General features: G+C 34.3%; 1 pseudogene across 1 annotated transcript; it reads right to left on the reverse strand.

Moving 5' to 3' along the window:
• Window positions 1-3,365: 3,365 nt before the first annotated feature.
• Window positions 3,366-5,220, reverse strand: LOC149014606 (uncharacterized; annotated as a pseudogene). Its single transcript, XR_016173616.1, has 5 exons — window positions 4,496-5,220; window positions 4,130-4,385; window positions 3,969-4,034; window positions 3,789-3,854; window positions 3,366-3,662 (listed from the first exon to the last, which is right to left on the reverse strand). The product of XR_016173616.1 is annotated as an uncharacterized LOC149014606 (transcript).
• Between the last annotated feature and the right edge of the window lie 11,552 nt (window positions 5,221-16,772).

Raw genomic sequence — 16,772 nt, forward strand, 5'->3', positions numbered from 1 at the left:
TTTGGGTTTGCCTTGGAGGCAATAAAACGGAGATCTTCCATGACTTGAATGACAGAATAGTAGGAAAAATTAGTGGATGAGCTCAAAATCTACTCTCCTATGCAAGCAAAGTAATATTATTATGATCATCGGCTCTTCCTTCTATGAACTACGTTGCTCAACACTTCAAACTTCCAAAAGGTCATCATAAGAGGACCAAAAGCATGGCGGCTGATTTTTTTTGGAGAGGCAAAGAAGGGAAAATGTGCATTCATTGGTTATCTTGGAAGAAGATGATGCATTCTAAGGAGAAAGGAGGACTTGGCCTAAGGGACCCCTCCCTACACAACTTGGCCTTGCTTTCAAAGGTGGCATGGAGGTTATTTTAGAAACCGCATTCCCTCTTTGGTAGAGTGATGAAGGCCATTTATTATCCCAATTCTATGTTTTTGGAAGCAACGTTGGGAAGTAATCCTTCGTAGGGGTGGCGGAGTATATTAGAAGGTAGGAAGGTGTTGCTTGATGGGCTTCATTGGAGGATTGGGAGAGGTGATAAGGTGGGAGTGTGGACAAATAAGTGGACCGACGACAAAAAGTTGAGGATCTCATTCATCCGTTGAGAGAACATGGAGGAGGGACTTAGTGGAGGAAGTTTTCGAACCTCACCTAGCAAGGGCTATTCTTCAGATAAATTTATTAGTCTTAAGCAGTGAAAACCGACTTGTTTGGGCTGCATATAAGGTAGGAGTCTATTCTGTTAGATCGACATATCACTTATTAATGAACATTCAAGATGAGGAGGAGAGAAGTCAGCCGTCATCTTCACACATTGATACATGGACCTCTATCCCAATAGAGGTGTGGCAAAAGATTTGGAGCTATAATGCAATACTAAAGATCAAGAGTTTTATGTGGAGAGCTACTACGCAAGGAATAGCATGTGGATATGGTTTCCAAAGAAGGAACACCAAGATAGATCCTTCTTGCCAGTGCCGTGGGAAAGAAGTGGAGATAGTGGAGCATGTATTACTCCATTGCCCCATTACACAAGCAACTTGATTTGGCAGTCCGCTATCCATTAATGTTAGTTACAACCCATAAATGACACTAGCAGATTGGATTGGCCAATGGAAAGGTTTAAGGTGATAAGAAGGAAGGGAGGAAATTGGATCGCATAGCTTCTTTCATACTATGGTCATTATGGTTGGCCAGAAATGATTGTGTCTTCAACAAGGGTAACTTTACACCATAGGACGTTATTGACAAAGCATTAACATGTTCCTAGGAATTTTTGGACAGCGAAGTACCATCTAATGCAAGCCAAAGAGAGCCACAGACCAACCAACAATCACCTGAATGGATTCCTTCAAATGCTAGTTTTTGCAAACCAAATGTGTATGCTGTAAAATCAAGAGCAAATGGAACTGTTGGACTGGGGTTTTCATTAGAAATAATGGGGGTTATCCTCTATTGGCCGATCAATCCCAAAGGTCTTTGATCAAATATTAGATGGGGAAGCTATGGCACTTAGAGAAGGCCTGCACGAGGTTCTGGAAATGGGGCTTGAACATTTAGAAGTCGAGTTTGACAGTTTAGAAATGATCTCTCTGCTGAACGATCGAAGAAATGCTGCTCCTCCAAATGTCTAAACTGCTATTTGATATTCACATTTTTGCTTCCAACTTCAATTCTTGTAGTTTTTCTTATGTTCCTAGATTGACTAACTGTGTAGCTGATATCTAGCAAAGGAGGCCTTATCAGTGACATGTTCGACAACTTCCCCCCCCCCCAAAAAAAAAGGAAGGTAAACTTAAAATGCCTACATTTTCATACAAATTAAAGTATTCCCGTGCAAAATATTTTTGAACGGCTGAACCGTTTTGCAACCCAACTGGTTTTTGTATCTCTAAATTTTCATGAAAATATGAGTTCGCTTCTCAAGGAGGTAAGTCATAAATGTTTGGCCTTTGACCACCACCACATTCTTCTTCTCCTTTATTGTTCACAGGAGAGACTTATCTCATTTCTGCAGCTGGCTACTTGCATTGTTTCATCAACTCCCTAATCCCTATGTGGAACTCCTCAAACCAGTTCCAAGATTCAAGGCCATGTATTCTCAATTTTGTTCTCTTCTTTATTTCTAAGCTTTAGCTTTTGCTTGAATTAGTTTAGGTAAAAGCATTGTACTAAGAGGAATTTTGAACTCATAGGGGGGAAGGAATTTTAGAAGAAACTAAAAGCTAAATGTTTAGATATGGAGTCTACAATTATAGTTAGAGTTGGATCTGCTTGAAAACAAGGGCGTAGTTTGGTCAACCAATGCCGATAGAACAAAACATATCGATTGTTCTTGGGTGTGCGGACAAATTTCAAAGCAGAGATGGAGGTGATTATCCTTGGACTAGAGTGGTCTAGGCGATTGTGCATTCATAGGTTATGGATTGAAACATATTCAATGGCGACTGTGGTACTTTTTCAACAAAGAACCCTTCCTTGGTGGATACTGTAGTGTTGGAGAGGACTACAAGGCTACTTAGACAGTATTCAATGGAAGGAAGATTTCTCATTGCTTCAGGGAAACTAACATGGTTGCTGATTATTTGGCCAAGTTATTGGCGAAGTTGTCATCCTTAGAGGTTTATATTCAGTGGGCTGATTCAATGGTTAGGGAACTCGAGTGGGACGCCTTTGGTAGGCCTACATTTCGGTTCTAAGGATTTCTAGATATGATTTTTGGAATGCAATGCTAGTAGATTTGCTTTCTTCGTAGTTTTTATATTTTATTGAGATCGGACCTAGTGAAGTTGGGTGTAATGGGTGCAACTGATGTTGCGGGTTAAGAGCGTTTGGTTCATTGTGTAGCATGGAATCTTTATTGTGTACATATTTTTTGATTTAATGTAGATGATCGTTTAGAAGGAAAAAAAAGCCGATAGAACAAAAGCTTGACTATGATTATATCATTGGAAAACTGATAAATATATATATATATATATATATAGTCAATTGATTCATTTTTCAAATAAATGTTGGAGATTGTGGCCATAACATGTTTTTCAATTCTTTTCATCACCAGTTCCCTTCATTTTCTTTATTATCATTTCAATTATTTCTCATTAGTTTAATGAAATTTAGTCAGCTTTTTGTTCTATAAAATTAACTTGGAGAGTACAAGAACCTTTTTAAGTATTTGCCATTGTTGCCCATTCAAACCGTGCATTAATGTTTTGCCAACCGTTACTGATAGGCTTACCAAAAGAATTTTATTCTGTAATGTGTTGCCTAAACTATGTTATCATGCATTGCCGACAGTTCCATTTCACAAGGCATGATGATGATGTTGGAAAACAGAAACATATAAAAGAGACGAAAACCATGCCAAGAAAATGTGATTAATTAAACCCTAAGATAAAGGGATTTTCTGAATTAGTTATTCGAATGATCAACCCACTACAACTTAGGGATCAATGAATATTGATGTCAATGTTCTTCTTTTCTGTGTTGTCCTTAAAATATAGCCAAAATAAAAATGGATAGATTTATTAACAGCACAGTTAACTCCATCACCACCCACTGCCCTTCAAAACTGATCATCTTGCTGTAGCTATCTTCAAGTCAAGCCCAATGTCCATTCCATTGTAAGCAATCGGAGCGTACATCCATAGATCATCAGAGCTTAGAAGCTACAAAAATAAGAAAACAGAAAAATGTCAAAATTGAATTAGTTTATATTGCTTCTCCTTATTCTGATGTTAACTAAGAGAGATTTTGAAGGAAAATGAAGAACACTAGCTAGCAGGTGTTCTTACCTTGATTTGGAGCTGCAAAAACTTGACGTACTCTACAGCTTCTTCTAGCATTGTGCTGATGTCAACCTGTCATACCATTTAAGCTTCAAATTAGGAATATGGACTAGGAAATCGAAGATTTTTGATGGAGAGATGTATAGTTATATAACTTAACATGTGATCATGAAATTTGCCTCTTACCTTTGTGCCGTTGGGGACAAGGTTTTGGAGGATTCTCAACCGCTCGTTTATTCTTTCTCTTCGCTTCTGCAAATTACAGAGAAAGCCATCATTAGTATTGAAAGGAAAGAGCTAAAGCACATTTGTCAAATCTGCATGGAAGAGTTGTGATAGTAGTTTACCCTAGCATAGAGGCTTTGGGGATCAGTGGCTGAACCTCTACTGGCTCTTGTTTTCCCGTTCAAGTTCAGAGCTCCAGAACCTTTGGAGGTTGAGGTAGTTCCTCCATTTTGATCCTGGGAACCATTAGAGTCATCATCAGAACAGTCACAGCTAGAACTTTGCCCGTTTGTTGCAGCATTCTCTTCTTCTACATTGCTAGTAGTTGGGTTCTGCTTCTGGTTTCTTCTTTGATTGCACAGTCTTCTTCCTTTGAACCTGCATATTCAAATTACGTACGAGACATTAATTGTTATTCATTGGAAATAGAATCTGATATGAAACTTGTTCTTGGGCGCTCTTGCCAAAGCCGAAGACAATATATTCACCTCTTTTGGAACTCGAGATTTCTTCGTCGGGTACTGATCAGTTGGGTTGTTGTCAATTTTGTCTTCTACATTGACATGATCTGGTTCTAGCATCTCTAGTTTCCTCTTCATTTGTGGAGATGCACGAGACTCAGGAAGGCTATCACTGGTCATCTCTTCATTGAGATAAGCACCTTCATTAATTGGTTTATCAGCAAAGAACTGAATGGATGAGGAGTTGTTATCTTGCTGATGCACCATAGAGAGATCTATGGACAAGGAACTGCTACTAGTCATCAACATTGGATTTGAAGTGTTCAAGTAGTAGTTTCCATGGTGGTGGCGTTGATGACCAGAAGCTGGGAGTAAGAGACTGCTAGTGCCACTGCTATAACTACTCCCTTGAGGATAACTCATATCTGAACAATAGTATGAGCTCTCATCGCTCCCATTAGTTTTGCCAGCAGCTTCATGATCAGGCCAAATTCCTGATGGGATCCCTAGGCTCAATAGTGATCCAGCTTCATGATCATTAGGAATGGAATAGTTACCAAGCAACTGTGCCATGAAATCTGACTCCTCAGTGGAGAAGATTCCACTGAAAGAGCTCCATTCTCCTTCTGCCAAAGCTTCTACTTGCTCCATTCTTAAGTGAGTTGGTGATTTTGGAAACCCTAGGGAAGAAAAACTAGGAGGAGAAGAAGGAGAAGAAGGAGAAGGGCTTTCTTCTTCTGGTCTTCTTTTCTGTTTCTCCCTTAGGGTGTCTTTGTAAGAGAAGGGATAAAAGGATATATATACCCAATTACCCAGAAGAAGAAGCTAAGGAATGTCCCATTAACTTTTACTTAAAAATAATCAGAATTCATTAAAAAATTCCCCGATTATCTAAAATATAGAGAAACTGAAGAAGATATGTGGTGCAGGAGCTTCCAATCTTCTGTTAACAGTTATACACTGAAGGAAAAGAGAGAGAGAGAGAGAGGCTAGATGGGCCCACTAACAACTCACCAAGACCAAAGGGGCAGGTAATGCCATTATAATAAGAAACTTTAAACCCCTTTTAATCATCTTAAGAACCAGAATTTTAAGCTTTTTCAAAGATAGATTTTAATACTTTATCATAGACACACGATGAGCTCGAGCCAAATCATTGGAAAGCTTATTGTTATGATAATTAATCACATAATTACTGAAATTTAATCACTATGATAGAATGATGCTTAAGAGAAGAGAAGAACGTGGGTCAAGTCTTCTTCATTTTGATTAACTGAACTCACCCATCCATTCGAGCTGTTAAGAGAGAGAGAGAGAGAGAGAGAGAGAGAGAGAGAGAGGGGTTAGGAGGGTTAGGGAAGAATAAAGAAGATATAGAAAGGGCGGCGAGAGATCGTGGGAATGGAAATAGTTTCACAAAAACGATAAGGAAACTGAAGAAGGTGGCATATCTGCCGACCTGTAGATTACTGTTCCCTCCAAGATACTGTGAACCTTTAGTTACCTAACAGATGTTGGTTTGCTTACACTTATGATATCCAGAGAAGAATACATTTTAGGATCTTCAATCGTGATGCTATTCAAAACCCACTTCATGGCCATAAACCAGGTGGCTGGTTCTCATTCATATGGTCAGATCACATCAGTAAACCAGACGAAGTCGAGTATATAAGAATACCTCATGCACTATTGAAGGATTGTTTAGTTGGTAATGACCAATACCTCTTTGTGAATGAAGAGTCGAGTTTGACATTCTTTGTGATATATGTAATAATATGCATCCCCTAATATAAAGCAAGCAATTCCACCCCTTTTTTCCCTCTCCAGAAAAAAATAAGAAAAAAAAGAACCCTTATGAGTCCCGTGAAGGGTGCAATAGGACTGAAAAATCATCAATTGGGTGGTCATTTTGCATTTTATGAGGAATAAGCTATTCTGCGTTTATTTTATTTTTCAAGGGAGGGGGTTTGGAGGAATCCAAATCCTATAATTCCCTCCTAGGATTGTGCCATGTGGCATTTAAGTAATCCAACGGTATAAATAAAATTCAAATTTAGTTTAAATTGGGTAACCATTGGATTACTTAAATGCCATGTGGCACAATCCTAGGAAGGAATTGTAAGGAAAGGAATTACAAAGGATGTGAATCCGGGTTAGAGTGAGACGTTGGACGTGGTGTGTTTTCCCACAGAAACTATTTTCTCATAATTAAGGTTGAAAATAAAATTGTTTACCAAGCCTAACAAAAAAAAATTCTTTTCTATTTTTTTCTTTTTCTTTCAATATTCATTATTCATTATTAATAATCATCATATCATTCTAGATCTTTCTTCTTGATTATTATATTCTTTTGCTAACATTTATTAAAAAAAAAACATTTATATTTTGCTTTCATGAAGTACAACTATGTATTTCACCCCCAAAAAAAAAAGAGGTACAACTATGTATGCGAAACAAATAAATTATGTAACGTTTTCTATTCTCCACTCATGTATTATAATTATTTTACATCAAACTAAATTGATTTTCTTTTCAAAAACTATTGTTGTATGTAGCATGGAAAATTTTTTCCTTGCAAAAAAAAATTGGACAGAGAATACAGACCAAATTATTTTATTTTTATCAAAAAGGACTTACCTAATTCTCAAAGGAGAAATAGATTCAATTATGTAATGTTTTTTCTGGTGAAAAATATGAAACTCCTCATCCCTTGAAAAAAAAATCATATGTTTTGCACATCTCTTGCCTGCCTGGCCTCTTTGTAATTAAATGAGATTAAAAGTTTAATTTTAAATTTAAAAAGTTCACAATAGCCTTTTAGTTCTTTTGTTTTCTCAGCCTTTTATTTGGTATATATGTGCGTTATTGTATACAATAGAGAATGGTGCACAACAGAATATATTTACTCCTCATTTCCTCTTCTTTTATGAAAAACTCAAATAAACTTACCCAACTGTTGACTTATTGTATTCATTTGTTATTTATCTCCTATTTAATGAGGATTTCGGTGGTAAACATCTTCTAAAATTGATGTGATGATGAGCTAATTGTGACGTTAGCAATGCATAAAATATTTCTTTTTTAGGGCAAGAAAAATAAGTTCAAGCATGGGGAGGGGTTTATCTCTTCTGGCTAGAAACGAATCCTAACTTTTGATTAGACCAAGTACATCCACCAAATTTGGAACCTTAGTGATCTAGGTTTTGCCATATATTTAATATTTTTACATATAACTAGCAACATGAATCAATCAATCACAAGAAATCGTTGGAGAAGGGAAGGTGACATGTTGAACAGTGAACACCTTGGTGGTGAATGTAGTTTTTTCATTCTTCTGGTAAACTTTCGGAATATAATTCCTATCATAAGTATTTGGCCTATGTGAATTATTCTATTTTCCATACTACCATTGGTCTGTAGACCTAGATTTTGTCCAAAAAAAAAAAACTCATAACCCTAGATTTTGTCCAAAAGATAGTTTAGATCAAAACTGTAGACCTGGTTACCTAACCCAATGACAGATGGATCTCAGATTCTAAACTACACAATTAATTCAAAAGAAATCCAGCTGTGAGATCTAAAATTTTAAAATCAATTCAAAAGATCTGAACCTAAATTTGGTCTAAAGCTGTTGGACCAAGTAATTTGGCCTCAATGGTGTATTGTAGAGACGAATTGAACTTCTCTGATCTCCGGCAACTCCGGCGACTCTAACGCTTTGATCTTATATATGCGTGGAACAAAGATCTCCTCTTCTTTCTTTCTTTTTTTCTTTTTTTCTTTTTTTCTTTTTTCATTTCTGGTTGGAACTTGAACAAATCATTTTTTTTCTTTTGGTCTTCAATATTCCACGCCGGCCAGCCGTTGCACGAACTCCAGAACAAAATTAAAACCCATTTTGAATAACTATACAGAGAATAAAATCTAAAGCTCCCGACAGTAGCAGAGAAGTTCCAAACCTCAGAATCTCATTTGGACATTTCATCGAACACATACTTTTTAATCATTCTTTTATTGTTCTTGGCACAGAAATTCCAGCTGATCCCTTCCGGCCTGCACGACGTGGATTTGGGTTATCTATTCTTTTCTTCCTTTTGTATATATTTTTTTCTGGGTTTTTGATTATCCATGGCTACCAATGGCCATTCTGAGTGTAGTAAACAAAAGCCAATAAGCCTCCATTTCTTTATTTTTAAAGCTTTAATGGGTATAAACGTTGTTCTTACCTCTCTAATCATCTTTTATTAGTGGTCACTCCCTCTCCAATACAACACTTAACCTTTAATACTCTTATCATAATGATGCCACGTGTGAAAACGAGCCCAGAAAGAAAGGAAAAAAAAACTATTCCATAACGTGAAGGAAGACCCACGTCCACAGCCAACCATATTTTGCACCATCTATGGGTTTGAAAGGATCTCCACAAAGAAATTTTATATAGTTTTAGAGCTTCAAGAAGGAGAGGTTTGAATCTTTTCTATAATCATAAAATCCAATAATCCCATATCTGAATACCGTACAATAACACTGAACTCCTCATTATTGACCATGGAACACATTCTGTTTATATTAATTTTCTCAGTTTTTTGAGTAACATGGCGCATCAGATGCTGTAGAATTCGAAGACTGGTAGATTGCTGAGAAACTATCTTGATGCCTTGACCTGAAATTACAACAGTAATTCACCAACCATCATATTAATCTTTGATTAATAAGATGGTTCTGGGTTTGGATCATTGCAACCGGAGCTCATCAGGAATGAAGTTAACAAATTTATATTATCATTATCTTTTTTATCATTCAATGGCTATAATACCTTCATGAAGTTTTAATCTGTCACATAAGAGAGGCAATCTCAATATCAACAACATGGATCATCACTGTTCTGGAATCTGGAGCAAGTAGCAAAATAATTTCTAGTTTGAATAATTGTGTGATGTCAATATAGGTAAGGAAGAATAAACTGCAGGCTGTACGAATTAAAATTAAGACATATATAGGATCAATAATGGCATTCTTTATGCCTGATGATTTTAAATAATAATAGCATTCTTTATGTGTGCTTGATTTTAAATTGCCTTTTGTTTTAATTTTTAACAGATTAATAATTGCAAATTGTTTATAAAGCTCAGAATAATATGAAAACAAGCATGATTTTGATTAAAAACGGCATGTCCTATTATAGCCGAGGATTATGGCAAATAAATACATTATTGTTCATATTAGAGACCAGTAATTAGGCACTATGTCCTTTGTTTATGGAATTAGATACAAAAATAAATCTAACTGTCAAATCTCTCTCTCTCAACGATATTCTCATGAATATAAGAAAATTAGGGAGAAATGTTGAGTTTGTTGATGGTGATGTTTACATTCTCCGTGTGGTCCATTAGATACTCTAGTGATAATTATTTAGTTAAGCTAGTAAGGTCTCTACACTCCATATTAAAAGTTCATACATTCTTTTCTCTTTTACTTCTTTTTTTTCTTTCTTTTTTTCAAACGATGAAACTAGATTAGCTAAGCTTGGTTGAAATGTTGAGCAAAATTAGATACATTATTTAACATACACAGTGGTGGCTGGAACCACCAAACTTCGAAAGCACCTAACAGTCTAGATCATTTAACCAATAAATCAAGCTTATTGCTAGCTGATATAGGATTGAAACACACATCCACAAAGTCTTGTTTCAATTTTATCGGATGTCTCCGAATAGACAAACATCCACAAACTCAAGCAAAACAAACAAAGATCTAATGCTCTCAGAGAAATACAAACCTAATCTAAGGAGTTCTAGCCTTCCCCGAAAGACTAAGAACTGCTGAACGACAATCAAAATTTACTCGAATATTCTGAATCCCAACTGTCCATGCTATTTGAAATATAGCCCTACTAGCCTCCAATTGAACATGAGCTACTGATTAGGCTCGACCCAATTTGATTTTTGCTACTAGAAATCTTCCATTAACATACTTTGTTAATGTTTGTAATATTGTACTATTATTTTTTGAGGAAAATTTTAAATCAACTTAATTTCCTTTATCCATGATGAGGAGAACTTGTTAAGATGTCACATCAACTGTTCCATTGGACTATAAAAGGATATTTTTAACCTCCTATAGTAATGGGGAAATTTATTAGATAAATTGCTCAGGAATTCCAATCTTAGCATCATATAACCTTGGATGAAAAGATTTTAATTAGGATGATGAGCTCAGGGAAAAACCGGCAGGAACAATGAAACAATTGAGTTTACATACAAGAGTGACTCTTAGCAAGTGCAGGAGAAAAGAATTCTTGTTTCCATCATCTATAGGTAAAGAATATATTCAGGTAGTTTCAACATTTCAAGGTCATGCAATAATATTGCTAATAGCTCACTTGGAAGGCAATTATCTTTCTCATGAAGATTAATTTGACTGGCCTATGTCCTCTCATTGGTTGATTGAGTTATGTAACTCTTGTTTCTTTGTTATTTATTGTTCTTCTTTTAAAATGAAAGCTTGATAACACCCCCTCTTCAAAAAAAAAAAAAAATCAATACTATGTTACCAAACCACATAAATCTTCCGTTGTGTAATTGTTTTTGAATTTCCATTATTATTTTTTACAGCATTTAGGATTTTATTTCTACAACTAAAACCGAAATGCCTAGTTCAATGCAGATGTGAAACGTGAAACCTTACATAAGAAAAATGAAGTAGTTCGATCTTTCTTTTCTTAGGAAACCATACAATCTTCAAGAGAGTTTCATTTCGGAACCATTTTGGTTTGAAACCCTAGATAAATTTTATTGGTATTGAGTGCTAACTCAGTTTTTTCTCTACCAACTACAGTTTTAAACAATAGAAGCATGATCAAATATCTTTTGAGCTTTACTCTACAAGTGGAGTGTCACAGGAAGATTCAACGTTCAAACTTTAGTGCAAATGGGTCCAGCTAGGTCAAAGACTCAAAATGTTGCCTCAACGAATTAATAAAACTTTAGTATATATCTACCCTTCAAAATGTTTTCTTGACAATCAAAAGATATAAAATAAAATAAAAACATAATTAAGACAAGAGATAAGATGGTTTAATGCCTTTTAATTAATAGTTAAAAGATGTTTACTATGTTCGGATTGGATAGGATTACAGTTTCTATTCTAAATTTATTTTCTTAAAAACAAAGTACTACTCACTTAACGCTCCAACCTTTGAAAGATCAAGCATCTCTCAAGGTGAAGTCAAAGAAAGAATGTTCAACTAGATTTCTTAGGCTTAAATTAAAGAAAATAGAGAAAAAAAATTGAAATGCTAGAGCTGTGTGAGTTCACGTAGGGTTAGATGACAATTTTTTTTGTTGAGAGGGCTGGACAGAATATTAATTATAACTATAACTAGTACTTTCTTGTGCATTCTCCATTCAAAGGAGGTCCAATTTCTAGATGCCAGCTTGCTAATTTGGTTTAGTCTATTCACTTATGATCGGAGTTCAAAACCCTAGTTCCAACTATCAACTACTGACCATTACTTTATTTTTCTATAATCAATAATTTTTTTTTTTGGGTACATAAACCCTAAACCCTAAACCCTAAATGCCCAATGGAAAAACAACAAAACAACACCAAAGTATAAAGCTAGATCACCATGAAGGAACCCATCAACTTTGTATGCAAATATTGAGAGAATATCGATTGCTCATCTTGTCTAAACTGCATCTTCAACATTCATCAATGGCATTTTCAATAATTTTAACAAAATAATAGAAAAGAAAAAAGAAACCGTTTGGATTTTTAGAAATATAAGAATCATGCTCTCTTAGTGGGCTTGCTTGAAATAGTGGCCAAATTGCAGTTTATTACTTTTTTTTTTTTAAATAAATTACAAATTTAATCTCTCTAGAATAACCATTTGTTGGCCAAGATAAAAGTGTCTCTGCAGGCGAAAAGAAGGTCATGGCCACTGTGTGCTTGCTAAAATTCCATCATTCTTATATACTCCCTAAAAAATTTCTTTCATTCTCTTAATATTATTATTATTCTCCAGAAAACCTTGCGAAATACAATTTCATTTACCAAACAAGCCGGTAATCACACTAGATTAGGATGGTAAGCAAAAACAGTAATCTAAAATACCAGGAAGTCTTGAAATTTGCAATTGTGGGCACATTGCAAACTCTTGACTTATAATGTCTCAATCTTTTAGAGCAGATTTCTACCAAAAATCTTATAAAGCAGATATGACCCTTGAAGTTTAGAAGAACTAGTGAGCTGATCAGTTACTAAAGAGTCAAGTCTCAAGAACAGCTGATCTGATGGAGATTATGAATATCATTATTTTTATTTAGGGTTTCCAGAACTTGCTGTAGATATGGCACTGCACTAAGTTTTGTATTTTGAAGTGTTCAAGTTGTAGTGAGAATAAGTCATTCATGTAAAGACTTAAAAGTAGTTAATGGAGTATCTACATGGTAGAACTTGTCTTAGATATGCTTTGTATTTTTAAGATTTCATGTTGTAGTAAGGAATAAGTCATTCAAGTAAATACTTAAAAGAAGGCTTTTTTTTCTCCTATTTTCAAGTCTTTGAGTTGTAGAAGGAGATATGTTATTGATGCAGATACTTAGAAAATTTATTAAAAAGATCTACATATTTTAGTCACTGAAATCTGATCTGTCTACAGCTAGCTGTGGTAATACCTAATTATAAATTAAAAAGTGAATGACATAATTAAGATATTATCTACTGGAATATTAGGTGAAAATTTCTGAAAATTTTTGACCAGTCTCAATTAGTCTGAGCTGAGTCAATGGTACAAACAAGATATAAAATGCTTGAACAACCCAAGAGCCACCAAAGCATCAACTGGTCCAACAACCAATTAGCACACAGTCACGTAGAAATAACTTCTCTAATGAAAACTCTTAAGGGTTGGTTCCGTTGGTAAAGACTAATACTTTAAAGCACAAGTTCAAGAGTTCAAATCTTTCTGGTGCATTTACAAAATAGTTAACCCCCTCTCTTTCCATATAAAATGCTATCAGTTATGCCCCCTCAAAAAAAATCCTTGATGGGTATTAGATGAATTGTAATTTTCATATCAGATTGTTATATGCTATGACCTTTTAAATTTTAGTTTTTCCATGTTTGATTCAAAAATGAATATTTGTTTTCTTGAAAACTCCTTATACCTTAAGGAAATTCAATCTTTTATTCAATTGAAGTTGATATATTTATGCATACAAATAATTTTTGCTCTAAACTTATTTACATATTCATAAGATTTAATTGATGTTAGTGTATTTATATAGATAATTTTCATGAAGAATTTGTTTGGCTTCTTAATTTTACTTACAATATACTCATGAAATTCTATTCCTATTCTATAACAACATGTTATAGAAAACTTAGAACAACATTCATTGAACAGAAATCCTTATTGCCTACATTGAGATTATCATTAATGGGTTATACCATTGAATCTGCTTAGTTTGACTTTTATTGAATTATATAATTTAAGAATCAGAAAAATGTTTGCTTTAGTGTCGAAGCCAGGTTCCATTTGGTTAAGAATAATTGATCATTATTAATTTTGGTCCCATAATCATTGCGGTGGGAACCTAATTATGGTATATACTAGGTTTCATTTTTTTTTTGGTAAAATATATTATGTTTCAGTTAATCCTCCAATTAAGGAGTTGAGTATCCTTCTGCATTTAATAAATTATAAGTCACTTAATTCACTCAAGCAATTTTAGAGTAATTTATATTCTCCTTGGTAAGACTTTTGTTTTTTTAAAAGACATTCGTTCTTGAAATTTATAAAGGTCATTCATTTATACTAAATGTGGTTGGCTTTGAATAAATCATTTCTAATTATTAGTTAAGTTTCTGTTGACATTGGCAAAAGATGTGAATTTTTAATATATTTTTTTATGTTGTCTTGTATATTATGTATGGTGTGTGGTTATTGTTTGATTTGATAAAAATGTTCTTTGAAATCAGTTTAGTAATCAAATGAATTCGACGATCAATTCGAAGCCCCTTTCAATAATGTAGTTGTTAAGACTTATCAGAAACTTAGTTGTGATAAGATTTTATAGAATTGTCAAAGACTTCTCTAAAGCATTGCTTAGTTGACCTTAAACGGTGAGGCTAACAGGACAGGAAAAAGGAAGCGGCGCATACATTGGGTCACCAAGGTTCATTTAGACCAATTTAAGTGCATCGCTCCACTATATCTTCTGGGTTTTTTTTTTTTGGGTGGGGGTGGACTTGTTTGTTTTACTTTTATTTTTATGAATGTATAAAGACACTAAGTATCTGAAAAAACGAGATTATATGTACCACTATAAGTCCCACCTCTAGATGAATTTAATAGTGTAATGACAAAATTATGTTAGTAGAATAAAATTTTAAAAATAGAAGTTGAACTTGTGAATTGATGGGATAACTTCAAATGATGTGATTGATCACCCCAAGTGCCTTCATGGTTGTTAGTCAACACTGTTTGACATATCTAATAAGTATTTTTTATAATTTGACTTGTTTGATCTTCTAATATACTTTTATGTGTTATAAGTAAGATTAAATTTCTCTAGTTTCTTAAGTATTTTTAAAAATTAAGACTTTGAAAGTCAAATCATATAACTATTGAAGGGTTGCTTAGTCGATAATGACTGACACCTTTTAATGAAGAGGTCATGGATTTAGCACTCCCTATGGTATATAGAAGTCTCCACCCACTAATATAAATCTAAAAACAAAAAAAAAAAAAAAAAAAAACCAAATTGTATTAGGAATTCAAGTGGATCTTCTTCTAAGTGTATTCCTTCATCTACTCTTTTTCATAATATTATTTCATATGTAATTAATCCAATGAGTTAAATTAACAATAATGGGGAATTAAGCAAACTCAGTCATATAAACATCTTTGTGTGAATGATCTTGACGGTATGAGGAATCATTGAATCAACCTCAAGATCTTTTACTTCGTTCAGCAATCATCCCTTGCCAACTCGACTACCCTGTTGAGATTAAATTACTACAAGTTGGATTGATAAAAACCCATATATAAACTCGCTTACCGTTTTTTTTGGTAAACCATATAGACTCACTTTCTTGTGATAATGCAGAGTTGAGTTGAACAATTCTAAGCTACAAACCCTGAATGTGAGATTCCTACTTGAGGTTATTACATTTGTTTTTCACATTCGTGCCAATACCAATCCAATTATAATCATGTACATGATGCTCAAGCTCTCACAATGTATTCACTTAGATGGACAAAACATTAGTAGGGTAAATTTTGTGAAACATAAATAATAAAATAATACTCGAAATACCAGCCTCTTCGACTCATCTCATGTTTTTCAAAAACCTAAAATTTTAATCATTTTTCCCCCTTTTTTTATCTCTTTTCTTCTCTCTTTTCCAAGTTGCGTTTGTTTGCAAAGGTGGGGTGGGGAAAAAAAATATGTGGACCTCGTGTGTAATGGGGTGAGAGAGAAGGAAAAGAAAGGATTTTGTGAAAAAGTGATAGCGATAGGTTCCCATTTTTTACTTTTCCCAACTTTCCTACAAAGTTTCACCAAATATGTGGAGTTTTAAAATGGCTTGGGGTGAGAAAGTTGGAGTGCCACAGGAGGAAACAAGTTTCCTTGAATTCTCTCACTTTCCCACCCGAAACAACCAAACAATCTACCATTTTGAGATTTAAGGGAAAAGTAAAAAATCTACACTTTTTTCAAGAATTTTTCCACCCCTTTTTTCCCACCCCACCTTTATTCCAGCAAACAAACGTAACAGTGAAGAGGGATTGAGTTCATCTGCATCTCACGTTGAAAGAAAAAAGGGGCTAACATTAAAGACGAAAAACATTGAGTTCATCTGCATCTCACGTTGAAAGAAAAAAGGGGCTAACATTAAAGACGAAAAACATAGAATTAGGCTTTTTTAGGTTGTAAACTTAGAAGTATCGACAAACTTGGATATGGTTTTTCTGATACTTAAACCTTGTCTTTTAACTCCTAACTATGAGTCATGCTTGTTTGGCTCAAGTATAATTATTGTTCACGTTTTTTATTTTTTGGGTAAAAAATTATTATTTAAGTTTTTTCTTTGTGGTAAAAATAATTATTATTCAAGTGAAAATCTGGGTTTTCACACATTATTAGAACAAGGATCTTAAGGCTTCAAAACGGTTTTGTGATGAAATGTAAATGTGCTATTGTACTACACACAAAAAAAATGAAACGTAAATGAGGAATCATAGAGGAGTTTGGATCCTCACCCTGTGCTCCCTGACGGCTTCCCGACCACA

Source organism: Hakea prostrata, chromosome 5 (genome assembly GCF_041222555.1).
Source record: "Hakea prostrata isolate BN-2017 chromosome 5, UWA_Hpros_2, whole genome shotgun sequence".
Taxonomy (NCBI): Eukaryota; Viridiplantae; Streptophyta; class Magnoliopsida; order Proteales; family Proteaceae; genus Hakea; species Hakea prostrata.